This window comes from Alligator sinensis, unplaced genomic scaffold (genome assembly GCF_000455745.1).
Source record: "Alligator sinensis unplaced genomic scaffold, ASM45574v1 scaffold780_1, whole genome shotgun sequence".
Taxonomy (NCBI): domain Eukaryota; kingdom Metazoa; phylum Chordata; order Crocodylia; family Alligatoridae; genus Alligator; species Alligator sinensis.
Window position 1 is genome coordinate 1141108 of NW_005842144.1, and position 15327 is coordinate 1156434.

Below are 15327 nucleotides of genomic sequence, written 5' to 3' on the forward strand. Positions count from 1 at the left end.
CTTAGTTCTCCACTGCTTTTCCTCCCTTATACATGTGTACTACTGTTAAAAGAGAGTGCTAACCATTGCTCACTTGTTTAAATTCTTATTTGGAAGCAATTTGCTTTCATTTTGTGCAAGTACTAATGCCACAAAATGCAAGATGGTGGAAAATGAAGCAGTGTAACTATAGTTAAGAAGGATTTTTCTCCTTAGCTTGCCCTAGAGTAAAACATTCTTTTTCTTTCTTACCTGAAGATTTTCTCTTCTCCCCCTCACATCTTTTCTATTTAGAACAACAAAAGGCATTTTTTGCTTTGTTTTGATGAATGTAAAGACCTGCCCTAGAAGGATGTGTGTGGGGTGGGGAGCTCTTGCCTAGAAGTTAGCTTTTGTAATATTTTGCACTGCATACAACAAAACTGAATATTTTCAAGTACCCAGGAGCAGTCTAAGCTGTGTCTATTCAACCAGTAAATACAAAAGGCTCCATTCTCAAGTCAAAATTGAAGTCAATGGGATCCTACTGGTGCGACTGAAAGTATAATTTGGCCCAAAGCTTTCTTCATCCTCACAGGCACAGGTTCTGCCCTTGAACACATATGTGCCACTTTCAATGAAATCAGTAGGAGCTCTGCACAGAGATCTGAAGGCACAATTAGGCCCAATTCTGTAGTTTGAAAAATGCAGCATTCCCTAGTTCTCTTGTCTCCTGTCAGCTTTGTTGCAGGCAGTAGAAACCTATACAGAAAGATTAAAAGAATTCAGCATGTGCCATGTAGCCTACCTACTAGAGGGATAACAAGGGGCACAAAACCATCTCCTAATGTCTGGAACATACATTTACTTTTCCCTTATGAAGGAAAAGAATTACATGGTCTGTGAAAAAAGAGAGCATAACTAGAAATAATCAGCCCAAGTCAAGAGAAATAATTATTTCAATGAAAATATTTCAGGAGAATGTGAGAGTATTTGTATTATTTTACAGGGTGTTATTGGCAAGGCACCAGCAATGCACAAACACGTGGATCTATTTAATCCACAGTAGAGGTCTTACATTTGACTTACTGGAGATAACAGGTAGTGGTAGTTGGCTGTTGCCCTCAAAGTACATCAGTCAGTAGCAGCAAATGACGTGCGCGCACTTTTCCCTAGTGGGTTTCAGAGCTATTTGAGAGCAGTAGAGGTATGCTGAAGGCAAATTTTTCAATCTGTTCCAAGCAAAACCCTCTACTGATTACTGACCCATCTTCTCCATATCCCCAGACTTGGCACTTCTGCTCCTGTCCCTTACCAAAAGCTCAAGACCCTCATGTGTTCCCTTTCTATCCCTGCCGTTCTGTTTTTATCAACCTTCGCCCTCCTTCCCAGTCTGCTCTTGTTCACACTAGCTGGTTCAATACCTCACCCTTCTTGATTCAAACAAATCAGTCTATTCCTCCTTTCCATCCAGACTGTCTCTCCTGTCTTCTCAGTACTCATACTGGAAGTGGGAATGCAATCTCCTTGTCCTCAGTTTAGGTGCCTGGTAAAACTATGTCTCACGGCAACTACATACAGAAATGTCAGGAAAAGTCATTCTCAGTCATTGCAGACCTATTGCCACTTCAGCAATGAGATGTTCATTTTGTCTGTGAGTTGGCAAACATGCAATCCATTTGAGATATAGGGCCTTCTTAGTGCAGGTATCTTTAAAAAATAAAATTTCCAGATCCTGAAAAATGTCTACTGAAGATATGCAAACTGAGATTTAAAAAAAATTGTAACTTGACTAAATTTAAACAGAATTTAGGGGGGGAGGGTCTCTGTCAAATTCCAGGTCTCTGCTCTAAATCTTGGATACTCAAACACTTCTCAATGCTTGAGTATCCATAAATACAGAAGTACTTATGGAGTACATAAAAATTTAACACAGAGAAACTCAAATTCCCTAATTGATTTCTGAGAAATACTTCAACCATTTTTCCTGAAGCTTTCCCAAAGTAATCAGCCTGAGGTAGAAACAAGCATGGATAATTTCATCCCTAGAAGTTAAAGTTTGTCAAAGTTATAAACAACTGAAGTGTTGAACAACCTTAACTGTAGGTGTGGCGTCATTCACTGCCTTTTGTCCTTTTTTCAATGTTAATGAAAGCAAGGGAACAAATAGTTCCCTGAAGGGTAGGCTAGGTATTAGAGACTGACTGGAAGAAGAGTATTTTAAAGGGAGATTTGGGAGAGGAAAAGATATAACCAGGAAGTGAGGACAAGGCCAGGGGCTAATGGGAAAAGGTCCTGAGAAGGTATGTATAATTGTTTGGCTTGGAAGTAGCAAACTGAGAATTAACGATGACAAAATGAACCCAAAGCAATGAAGGTATATGGGATTAAGACTGAATGGGTGGGTCTACACATTGTCCTACAAGGTTGTTATTACTGCACCATGCTTTAATACTTTTTTTGGTTAGTTTTAGCCATTACTCCGCTGTAGCGTCATGCTAAAACGGTGGAACGCACCGCTATGGCAGAGTAGCTACCAGTCACGTGTAGACTCACGCGATCGCTACATCACCATAGCGCATCATACGGCAACATACTACATCACTATGGTGACACAGGGTGACATGTAGACATGCCCAATATAAGGAGCTTGGGTCTGAGGCAGTGGAGTAACCAATAGAGCAAACTGAGAAATCACGATTTCTCAGTAAACTGAGGCCCAATTTTAATAACAACCATGAACTATGCTGCCTCCACTGACTTTCCCTTATATTTATCCAGGTCTGAATTTTCCTTATCACAAAATCTTGCAGCCAGGCTTTGGAGGAAAATGAGTATTGTCCAAAATGTTTCTTTAGGATTTTCTTCTGTTCCTATTATTTTATTGTATCTCATGCCATAGTTATACACAGCTGTACAGGAGTCAAGATATACTACACAAAATTAAAATGTGCCTGCCCCTCTAAAGCCTGCAGTTCAAGTAAATAAGGAAAACAAACAAAGAAGTGTAGATTTTCCTTTGCATCCTCCTGTTATACTGTGTTTAGTCATGGCTGCTGTTTTGCAAGAATAGCCTCTCACATACAATATACGGACATCAGAGATCTCTGGGGATAAGTTACACCTCATTACATTTTCAATACCATGATCCCTCTGAGATGCTGTCTTATAGTTTCCTGAATCACCCTAGTGTTTAAGTTCAACAATGTTGCTTGGCAGGCCACTTCACACATTTATGTTCCTTTGAAAAGAAAAGTATTTCTTCATGTCTCCTCCAAATGTTTTTTTTTTTCTTTTTAATTTCCATTTTTACTCCCTGTGCCCTATTATCTGTGCATGGCTGAAAATAATAATTTGACTTGACACTGACTGTACCATTTAGATTTTATACTTTCTCCTCACTCTCCTTAATTCTAGGCTACTGGAGATTTAAGTTTTTCATCCTGCATTCATATCATACTTCATTTCTCTATAGTAATAGAACTGTCTTTCCTATCCCTGTTTTGAATGTTATAACATTTTTACTGCAGTGGCCAGAAACACAAAATAAGTTTTGCACAAACAGAATAATAGTACTTTGCACAAATGTTTTCTTTTATTCTTATACTGTTTCTGACCCACCCCGTCCATCACAAGGCTGGAAATATGCCCATTTTCTATCAATGGAATTCTAAGAACATATAAAATGCTAGTATTTTATGAACTTCTGTTTTGTATAGATGTGCAAAAAATGTATAGCCTATGATCATGTATTTCTATTGTTATTTTATGATAGTATCATAGACATATAGAGTGCTTTAGAGATAATACAAACCAGAAAGGGTATTCAGGGCCTTATTTCATTCCCAATAAAGTCTACGGGAAATGACAGGAGCTCAGTATCTTAAAATTTCGAACACTGTTCAAACTATTGTTCACGCCAGATTTTCCATAGAGGTATATCCCCACTCCTCAATAGTCATATAAAAATCTAAAAGCCAGATACACTGACTTTAAAAATCACCTCTGCTGTGAAGCCTTAGAACACTTGAATGTGGCTAGGCAGCTGATTATTTTTTTGGATCACTGCTTATGACACTAATTCTAATTTTCATATCATTGACTTATACTCCCTTCATCAGTTTGTTGTAACCACTGATTCTCTAACATCCTGTAAGCTCCTTAGGGCTGGGACTGTATTTCTATGTTATATGTATACTGTGCCTAGCTCAAGAATTATGAACTTTGGGGTCTATTGCAATCTGACTGATAATAAGTACAACTAGGAATAAACAGTGCAAAACACATCTCTCTTGTTCTCTTGGGCTCCTCACACATATTACATTTATAATGCAATTAACTGGCTAATTGCACAATACGTTTAGATATGTTACACATGTAAAATAATTGTCACACAATAAACATGACCAATCAGCCACAAAAGTGGCCACCTAGATGCAAAAATGTTGCTTGAAAAAGTGTGCAACATTTTTATAGCTTGTTTCTACCAAGCTTTAATTTGCGGACAAATGCAAACAAATGCAAGGTGCTACACCTCAGGAGGAATAATCAAAAACATAAATATAAATTTGGTGACACCTGGCTGCATGGCAGCACTAGGGAAGAGGACTTGGGAGTCCTGGTAAACCACAGACTCAATTTGAGTGTTCAGTGTGATGCATCTGAATCAAAGGCAAAAGCAGTCTGGGGATACCTCAATAGAAGCATTAGGTACAAGACATGGGAGGTGATAGTGTCTCTTTACTCAGCACTGGTTAGGCCTTAACTGGAGTACTGTGTCCAGTTCTGGGCCCCACATTTTTAAAATGACGTGGAGAAGTTAAAGAGGGTCCAGAGATGGTTAACAAAGGCTGACCACGGGCTTGGAAAGCAAGTCATATGAGGAAAGACTGAAGGAGCTAGGCATCTTCAGCTTGCAGAAAGGGCACTTAAGAGGGGATATGATAGCAGTCTGCAAATACTTGAAGGGCTGAGTAACATGTTGGGGTCCCAGGAGTGGCTGTGACCCCTCTTGGTGGCCACACAAATGCTGCCCCAGCTCCAACTCTAAGGACCCTCACCTCCTTTACTAACCCACCACACCCCTGGTGTTATGAGTTATTAGGAGGGAGGCTGCCTGAGGATCTAAAAATGAGCCTCTCGTGGTTGAAGTGTCAGGCATCGACTTCCTCTGCCTCTACCCTTTTGAGCCCCCTAGCTCTAGGCCACCGACCAGACTGAGTTTCAGGGTTCTCAGCTTCTTGGCTTGACTTCTCAGGCTTCTGTCAAGCTGCAACACCCCTCCTTGCAGGCACTATGGGACCTCTTGAACCACCCCTATTCCCCACCCCCAAACTCTGGGTCTATCAGTATCAGGTTTCTACATTTCCCACACCTCATCTGTTGCTAGTCAGTGACCTTTGGCCCTCTGGGTCCTGGCCCCACATTGGGGCGGTTGAGATCTCTGGGCCCTTGGCTCCAGCAGTCTCTGCTGTGACCCCTTGGACCTTTGTCCCCGCTCCCAGGCCCTGACCCCACTCCGGCCAGTTGAGACACTACATGGAAATCCCTCAGCAAACAGCCTACTATCCTGAAATCAAAATCTCAAATACAAACACTAACCCCTTGGGTCAGGGCTTTGGAGCCTCCCTAGACTCAAACTGTAATCAGAAGACACATGCAGGCTCTCAGGCTCTAAATAGACTGCTGCTCCAATCCTGGACCTAAATCCTTTGCTAGTCCTTAGCACTCTGGCAGACTGAGGGTCTAGCATATGCACAAGCAGGGGCAACCTTTACAAAGCACCTTTTTGCTCAGCTACCCCTTGCCAGACCACCAACCCATTCTCTGGAGCTGCCTTATATTCTTCAGGCCCTGCCCCTCTTCTGGTCAGCTGACTTTCTCAGGACTACCTGCAACTGCTTCCAAATTAGTCCCATTAGCTGGTTACTCCAGCAGCCCAGCCCCAGCTGTACCCTGCTTGCTTGCTGGGCTCTTGTTCTCTTAAAGCTGGGGTGAGCAATTATTTCAGCTGGAGGGCTGTTTAATGAGTTTTGGTGGGCTGTTTAATGAGCTTTAGCCCCGTCCCTTGACAGGTGCCCAGTCCCCTGGTCACCATTTTGGGACTGGACATCCCACCCCAGCTCCTGACCTTTACCATCAGGAATACTCCTTTTGGGGTGGGGGGAAGGGTTGTCATCCTGGAGCTGGAAAATAACCAAATCATATGCTAAAAATCTAACATCTATTGTAACATATGTTAATTTTATTTTAAAAATATTATGTCCTGATTTACATGGGTCTGCATAGTAGGCAGGGTGTGAGCGTGTAGTTGTGGGTGAGTAGGGAGGGGTGGGGGTGTGAGAAGTGTGTGAGGGATGGTATGGGTATGGGGGGTATGCCCCCCAACATGACCCCCCTAAGGTGCACGGCCCCCAATGTGAATGGCTGCAGCAGCAAGTGGCAGGCCTTCAGAGTGGTCATGGCCCGCACAGGCCCCCGGTGCCGCATGGCTCCAGCCACTCCCAGGAGCTGCATGTGGCAGCAAGGAGTGGGGCCAGGTCAGCCCACCTTCTCTCACCCCCTGGCACTTCCCTACCTGCTACCCAGACCATTGTAGCAGACACACAAGGAGGAGCCAGGGCAGCCAAGCAGTTTCCCAGGCAGTGGCAGAGTAGACCCTCCCGGTAGCTATGCACTGGCCAGGCCCAGGGCTCTCCCCACAAAAGGCATAGCCCCCAACCTGGATCTTTAAAGCACGTATTGACAACATTTCATTAGACCAGAATGTTGACTGCCGTGGTTCCCCACTTGACCTGTAGCAGGTTAGGGTGTTAGATCTGTGTTGTGTCAGGGTTGACAGTAGTCTTAGGTTGAGTTTAGATTATGGCTCATAGGTTTCATAGACATTAGGGCTGGAAGGGACCTTGGAAGATCATCGAGTCTAGCCCTCTGCCCCAGAGGCAAGAAGTCAGCTGGGGTCATAGGATCCCAGCAAGATAAGCATCCAATTTTCGCTTGAAGGCGTTCAAAGTAGGTGCTTGAATCACCTCCGATAGCAGGCTATTCCAGACCTTGGGGCTCAGACAGTAAAGAAATTCTTCCTTATGTCCAGGCTGAAACATTCTTACAGTAGTTTATAACCGTTCGACCTTGTTGTCCCTTGGGGCGTTCTGGTGAACAAACACTCCCCCAGATCCTGGTTGTATGGGCTGGTTTGGATAGGAATGATCCTGCCTTAGGCAGGGGGTTGGATTATAGATTTCATAGACATAGGGCTAAAAGGGACCTCATATGATCATTGGGGCAGGAAGTCAGCTAGGGTCAAAGGATCCCAGCAAGATAAGCATCCAAATATTTCTTAAAAGTGTCCAGAGTACATTTTTGCACCACATCTGGGGGAGTCTGTTCCAGGTCTTGAGGTCTCAGACAGTAAAGAAATTTTTCCTTATATCCAGCCTATAATGGTCTTGGAGGAGTTTGTGACTGTTGGACCTTGTCATCCCCTGGGGTGCTCTGGTGAACAGGCATTCCCCCAGATCCTGATGAACACCCCTTATATACTTATAGGCCGCCACCAAGTCACCCCTGAGCCTGTGCTTTTCCAGGCTGAAGAGTCCCATAGCTTGCAGCCTTTCTTCATAAGGCCTTTTCTCTTGCCCTCTGATCATGCGTGTGGCTCTCCTCTGGACTCTTTCAAGCTTCTCCACTTCCTTCCTGAATTGTGGAGCCCAGAATTGGATGCAGTACTCCAGTACTCTAATTTTGTTTAACCCCAAACCACTCGTGAATTTGGCAAGTAATAATTAGCCATATGACTGCACGGACATGTTTCATTCCATCCAGGAAGAGCACACACCAATTGCTGCAGCTTCCTTAGTCTGACAAAGGGTTTTTGAACCTGAAAGCTTGCTTAATAACTATTCTCCAACCATTTGGGTTGGTCTAATAAAAGATATCAATTTCACCCAAGGAACCTTGTCTGCCTATGGACATGTTTCAGTTTTTCCTGCTGGGTGAATAGAAGAGACTTAGGTACAGTTCACAAAACTTGAAGAGGAATGGGCTGTGATACTCCTAGCTTCAATACACATTGTTAGGCCATTTAGCTGGGTTACAGGATACCCATGTTCCAATCCACATTCCTTCCAGTTCAGAGCACAAATTTGAACTGAGGTCTTCCACCTTTTGGGCTATAAAATAGGTTGGTGTTGGTCATCGTAAGTCTCTTCTTTTGAAGAAGTTCTCCATAGTATAAAACACTTAGATTCTTACAGAAACAGGGACTAGAACCCAGGTGCGCCAACTAAATGTCCTATTTCCACCACTAATGAGTCATTTTCTCTCTTTCCAGACCAATACATTCACTGAAAATCCCAGAAAAAATCACTTTAAGCTCAACCCAAACCAAGTATGTTTGATTTTTTGATTCCACTATGAGATTGAAAAATCAATTATCTACCCAATCCTAACTATTTGTTAAAGAAGATCAGAATTTATCAGTGATTTGGACGACAGGGTGAAAAGCAACCCGTTTAAATTTGCTGATGATACCAAAATTTGGGGTGAGGTGGGCACGCTAGCAGGGAGGGAAAGACTGCAGCAAGACCTGGATAGGTTGCAGGGGTAGGCTAACAAAAACAGGATGTGTTTCAATACGGACAAGTGCAGGGTGCTGCACTTGGGCACTAGTAACCAGCAGCACACTTATAAGATGGGAAACTTCCTTCGTGAGAGCACAGAGGCAGAAAGGGATCTTGGAGTCATTATTGACTCCAAGATGAACATGTGCCGACAATGCGAGGTCACGGTCGGCAGGGCTAACCGGACCTTATCGTGCATCCACAGGTGCATCTCAAGTAGGTCCAAGGAGGTGATCCTCCCTCTCTATGTGACACTGGTCAGGCCACAGCTGGAGTACTGTGTCCAGTTCTGGGCACCCCACTTCAAGAGGGATGTGGACAACATTGAGAGGGTCCAGAGGAGGGCCACCCGCATGATACGGGGACAGCAGGGCAGACCCTACAAGGAGAGGCTATGGGACCTGAACCTGTTCAACCTTCACAAGAGAAGACTGAGGGGGGACCTGGTGACTGTCTACAGACTCACTACGGGGGACCAAAAGGGTTTGGGGGAGACCGTGTTTCCCCTAGCGCCCTCCAGGATAACAAGGAATAACGACCACAAGTTGTCGGAGAGTAGGTTTAGATTAGACATCCGTAAGAACTACTTCACAGTCAGGGCGGCTAGGATCTGGAACCAACTTCCAAGGGAAGTGGTGCTGGCTCCTATCCTGGGTGTCTTTAAGAAGCAGCTTGATGCCTACCTGGCTGGGGTTATTTGAGCCCAGTTTCCTCCTGCCCAGGCAGGGGGTTAGACCTGAAGATCTACAAGGTCCCTTCCGACCTGACTTCTATGTTTCTATGATTCTATGAAGGAGTATGGCCCCAAATGAATGATATATTACACCACAGTTGAAAATACAGATCTCGAACAGCTATGAGATACGAACGTTATATAGCTTACTTAATACACGTGGACTACATTAGCTTTCATCAGTGATTTGAAAAGGAGAGGGGGCATTAATAATAGGGGGAGGGAATTTCCTGTGCTTATAAAAGATACACTGGGTGCATCTAACATAGCAGGCACACTTGGTGACATAGCGGGCATGAACCGTGACAACAATGCTACTGCACAATAGCAATGAGCTACTGCATGGTAGCACATCGGTACTGCGCAGTTGGTTTGAAAACAAACTGTGTGCCACCAGGACTGTGCAGTAACAGTGGTCGGGAGTCAGTGCAGATGAACCCACTGTGTCTACAATTTACTAAGCCTTTTTGTTCCACTTGAATTAAAATAAAAGGCTTTGCTGAAAAATGAAACATTTGGGTGACATTTAGTATAAAATCACCTTTTACTATTTATTTTTTAGAATTGTACTGTTGGGCTTTAAAAACAGGCTTTGGGCCATACTCATAGCTGGTTTCATAACTCCTTTGCCTGGGTCATATATGGAAGCATCAAGTTTCAGTAAAATCACAATAGCCCAGCAAACATTGACTTTTTCCAAAAGCCCCACAAACCCAGTATATTTAAACAATGAAGCTATTTATATAAGATTTGAATCAGAGCAGGCCTATTGACACAATGAATCTGAAGATACCAGTGACTTTAATCTGGTATCAATAAAATATGTTTTTCTTTCTTCATTTAGAGGAAACTTAGTGCTGGTGAAAAGTGTCAGATTGAAGAATGAATGAGGACCTTTTCACAGGAACAGCCATTTCTACAAGTGAGATAAAAACTATCTCCTTATGTATCCAAACCCTTATGGAAAAGCCTATGAAATGTGATTTGAGAATCATATCTTCTATGTATGTTTTAATTCACACATGGTAAATTATATCCCTCCTACAGAATTACAGAAGATGCAAGAGTAAGGCTGTCATTGCTTATTTCATTTTGTAGCTCATTTAAATAATTCCAGTAAAATTCTTTTCATTTCATCCCTATCAAATTCTGAGACACTTCAGGTTTGGCTACTTTAATGAGAATGCCAACAAGGTTAAAAGTCATTGCCAGCTGTAATGACACAGTTAGTTTTAAAATCCAAAGTGACCTCTGTGATCACATAGATTAGAATGACTTGATGAATAATATGAACTACATCCTTTCACCTGATAATTCCTGCAGTGGAGGAGTGGGAAATTGTATTTCCTACTACTTAAGAGACTAGAAAGCAACGAATGAAAGAATATGCAGCATGTGCTTTAGACCCATTAATGTCAATGGTTAAAGGTACTGAATAAGAACTGATGGGTAAAACCCCTGTTCAATCGTTGCATAACACAGGAAAACTCTAAAGGGCCTGGTCACCTATGTTTCTTCCTGGGCTTTACTGTCTACTACTGGATATGTTCAGAGCCACCTAAATCTTGCCAGTGCCAAAAGTTAGGCAATGCTAATCTGAGCACTGTCACGCCCGAGTCCTTTTCCTGGATCTAACTTTACATCTTTGATATTAGCAAGTAGATATGGATTCCTGCCTACTCAGCAGCTGGATTCATGCTGCTGTCTTATTTTACATAAGCCATTGAACTGCTCCCTCATTTTAATAGTATGGTTTATTTAGTCACTGCTATTGACCTCTAAAGAAAGTCTCTTTTCCCATTAGGCAAGCAAATCCCTTTAGAAACCACTGTCCTTTAGGAAATCACTCCATCATACATCATCTGTGTAACTTCTACTGCATCTGCCTCAAATCCCACAACTAGCCTGTGACAAAAATACAGGCAAAAAAGTAACATTAAGGACTAATTTCAGGATGATGACTGATATCAATGATTTTTCAAGCAAGAAGTGCTTATTCTCAGTCTCCTGCTGGGGATGACTCACTTGCTGCTCCTCTGTTTCCCTCATTCTCCCCATCCCAATTAAATAACCAACCTGGTGCAAAAGCAATTTTGATGAAGGGTTTTTTTTTTTCCCTTCACTGACTAAATGAAAATGGGTTTAATTAGAGCAGCTAGTACATACTGTACACAGAGCAGGAGTATCTGAGACAGCTGCTGCTGTAACTCAGTGTATTAACATTTCAGACATTTCTAAAAGTGGGAACAAGTACATGGCCCTTCACTACAATGATTATTATTTAATAGGACACTTCATCAAATGCCAAACACAGTGTAAATGGGAAATTCACTTATCACACTAACAGTGAATTAGTCTTATTCATAGACACAGATAGGCCCACATTTCGATATTCAGATCCATATCCAAATCCAGGAGTCCTGCAGTCTATGAGTGTTTGAATTCAGAGTCTGAGCTAAGATAATAATACGGAGGCAGATCCTATTCCATCTATTAGGTACTTAAATGTGATTCTATTCCACCTCCACCCTATTCAGGTTTCTGAAAATCCATTAAGGAACATAAGAACATAAAAATCCATTAAGGAACATAAGAACTGCCATTTACTGAGTCAGGCCATAGGTCCATCTTGCCCAGTATCCCTTGTCACAGAGTGGCAGAGATTTAAAGAGAGACCGAACTGGGTATGACGAGGGCGTTTTCCACTGTTCCTCTCTCACTTGCAGCATCCAGCATTTTAAGTCTAGGATGCTCACGTTCAGAGGCTGTATCCCTAACAAAGTCAATAACAAACTCCTATGGACTTTCTCTTTGCCATTTCGTATTTTGTGAACCTTTATCCTATCACTGCTCTGTTGGCACTGGATTTATGACCCAAATACCATGGTCCAGGTAGACCCAAACTCTCAGACTGACCATGACTTCTCCATTCAATAATAGGCAAACACAGTGATACAGTGTTATTGTGTTTATTAAAACACAGTGATAGCAGATAAGAATAATGAAGACAAGGCAAATAAAATAACCCCAGCCCCAACCCCCAACCCCCGAGTGTATATCTACCAGCCCTAGGGCTGTCACAGAGGGAAGGTACATTGGCCAGTACATGAACTTCACCCTGTTGTTGTTTCTTGAATGTCAGATGTCAGCAGCCTGGCAATTGAGGGCTGAGGCCCACCCCACACCAGTGGGGTGGATGAGACGGGCTGGTGGTGCTCTCCCCATTGTAGCCTCAGGTTCCCTCCTCAGAGACCCTTTGCTGCTCCCAGATGCCTCCTTTTGTATTCTTTGCCTCCTCTGATGACACTTCACCTCCAGACATCACTGATTGGTCTCCCTGTGGTCATCATACTATCCATGTTCTGTCCTATCAGCATATGCCTTTGTTCCAACAATCCCATCACATGAACACATGTTAATTTGGTCATTTACTGGTGTCTTAATTTGGTCCATCCAGCAAAACCAGAAATCCTAAAGGCTCTGCAGCTGTTCACTGTGACCTGACCACCACAGAAGAGTACTTTATCTCATGTTATGGACCAGTGTGCTCCATGTCTTCAATTTCCCAGCCTGTGTATGTGTGCTTGTCCATTGGCTGTTGGCAGACATGGTGTCCACTGGTTCCTTGAAGGAAACTTTGTCACAAACAGTCTTTTCGAAACCAATTAACCCTTGATATTGCCCTGGAGCATTATTCTAATGCATGTCTACTTTACCTACAAGCCAATTCCTAAAAGCAAACATCGAAATATCATTTTCTAGCTATCACCCTCAAGCACCTCTTTTCTAAACTGAATAGGCCAAGCCTCCTTAGTCTCTCTGATATCTTGTGAGTTCAGCAACAACACTCTGGATGCCCCTGTGTTGAACTAACATTTATTAATATAACTCTCTGGAATCATATCCAGGGTGGATCTTAACAGTTGCCCTACTATGTATGTAAAACCTATACTTGCTCTGTCCCTGACCTTGACCTGGACTGGTTCTGGTGAGTGAGAGGAACCAAAAATATGCCCCCTGGCTCCTCGTGGCAGGGAAAATGAAGTCCCAAGTGCTGCAAAACTGTGGCAAAACAAACCAAACCCTGATGAAAATGAGGGCTTTGGCCTTAAAGGGACAGTACAAGGAAAATATAATGTGACACAACACTCTCCGTATATGGAAACCCCTCCATACAACTAATCACCCTTGTTGCCTTTCTTTGTACCTTCTCTAGTTCTTCTATATCCTTTTTGAGGTGTGGGGCGCACAACTGGGTACATTATTCAACGTTTGGGCACACCATGGATTTTTAAAGGGGCATATTGGGCATGTGTAGATGAAATGGGGGCCTAAATCAAAGTGGTGGGTTTTTAAACCCACCACTTCAATTTAGGGTCCTTTAAACCCCCGTGTAATTCACACACCCCACACTTACTTGCCTCTCCAGCAGCAGGTAGGGGAGGGTGAGCTACCAGTGGGTGGAGTGGTCCCTGGGCTGTGGGCGGAAGGGGTCTGGTGCTTCCCTCCATGGCAGTGGCACCCCCCCCCTCAGGTGGCACCCACCCACAGGCACCTGGCTCGGGCGATCCCAGGGGGCACCGCAGCAGGAAGTACCAGGCCCCAACACAGCTCTAGCAGGCAGACAGGCTCTGGGGGGTGGAGGGGGTGAAGATCAGGCTTGCCACTTTTCTTGGGCAGAGCCTACCTTCCCAAGCTGCTGCCAGGCTGTCTGCAGAGTCCCTGAGCTGTGGCTGTAGGGACAGCAAACTAAAACTCCTCAAAGGAGTTTTAGTTTGCTGCACCCCAAGTCATTTAAGGCACATTATGACACCGAATTTCCTACAGTAGCTGGAATTTATATGCAATACACTGCCGAGGCATGCAAACACTGACACCATTAAAGCAGTGCAAAAGCATTTAGCCCACTTTAAAGTGCTGTGCACACACACCACTCGTTTCATCTACACACAGCCTATGATACTTTCTATTTTGTATGTAATTCCCTTCATTATAATCTATAACATTTTGTTTGTGTTTTGACAGCTGCTGAGCACTGAGCTGATGTTTTTAGCAAACTATCCACAGTGACTCCCAGATCTCTTTCCTGTGAATGCTTTTACTTTTGTCACATGCCATCTTCTTATCCATAAGTCTGAGTCATAAAAAGCCGCAAGGTGGTGAACGATTCACCCATTGTTTGCATTAATGATTTTCCAGGACTCAACAGTATGGAGAATTGCTGGATTTAGGCACTCTGGCAGTGTGTAGGTGAAATGAGGGGCTTGTGTGCATGACATTTTAAAGCGGGTTAAGTGCTTTTGCACCACTTTAATGGTGTTGGTGTTTGCACACGTTGGTGGTGTATTGCACAGTAATTCCAGGCGCTGAGGCAAATTTGGTGGCATAATGCACCTTAAATGACTTGGGGTGCAGCAAACTAAAACTCCGAGGAGCTTTAGTTTGCTGCCCTATAGTCATGGAGCAAAGAACCGGTCCGTGCAGGTCAGGGGCTCTGCAAGAAGCCCATGCAGGCAGCCCGGCAGCAGCCTGGGAACACAGGCTCTGCCCAAAAAAAGCAGCAAGCCTCATCTTTTTTTTTCCCTAGAGCCTGCCTGCTTGTGCACTATCCTACTGGGCTGGCTGGGGCATGAGGGTACTTCAGTGCAGGGACTGTCTGCCAGCTAGTCCCACACTGGAAGACCCTCAGACCCTAGCCAGCAACCTACACAGCACGTTGAGATGGGCTGACAGGCTGACCCCCAAGACCACCAGCCAACAGGGGTGACTGGTGCCTCCTGAGTCTGGAGGGGCACAATTTGTGGGCAGGCCTGGGAGTAGGCCCAGGGGTGGGCCAAAAGCCCCATATCCACTCCTATACTTCTGTGCCATGACTTAGTGACCCCCTCCCCCACAACATGCTACCAACCTCATGCTATGAGTCTCTCCTCATAGGGCTTAGCCTGCAAGCCCTTAACCATACGTGTGGCCCTTCTCTAGACCCTCTCCAGGTTATCCACATCCCGCTTGAAGTGC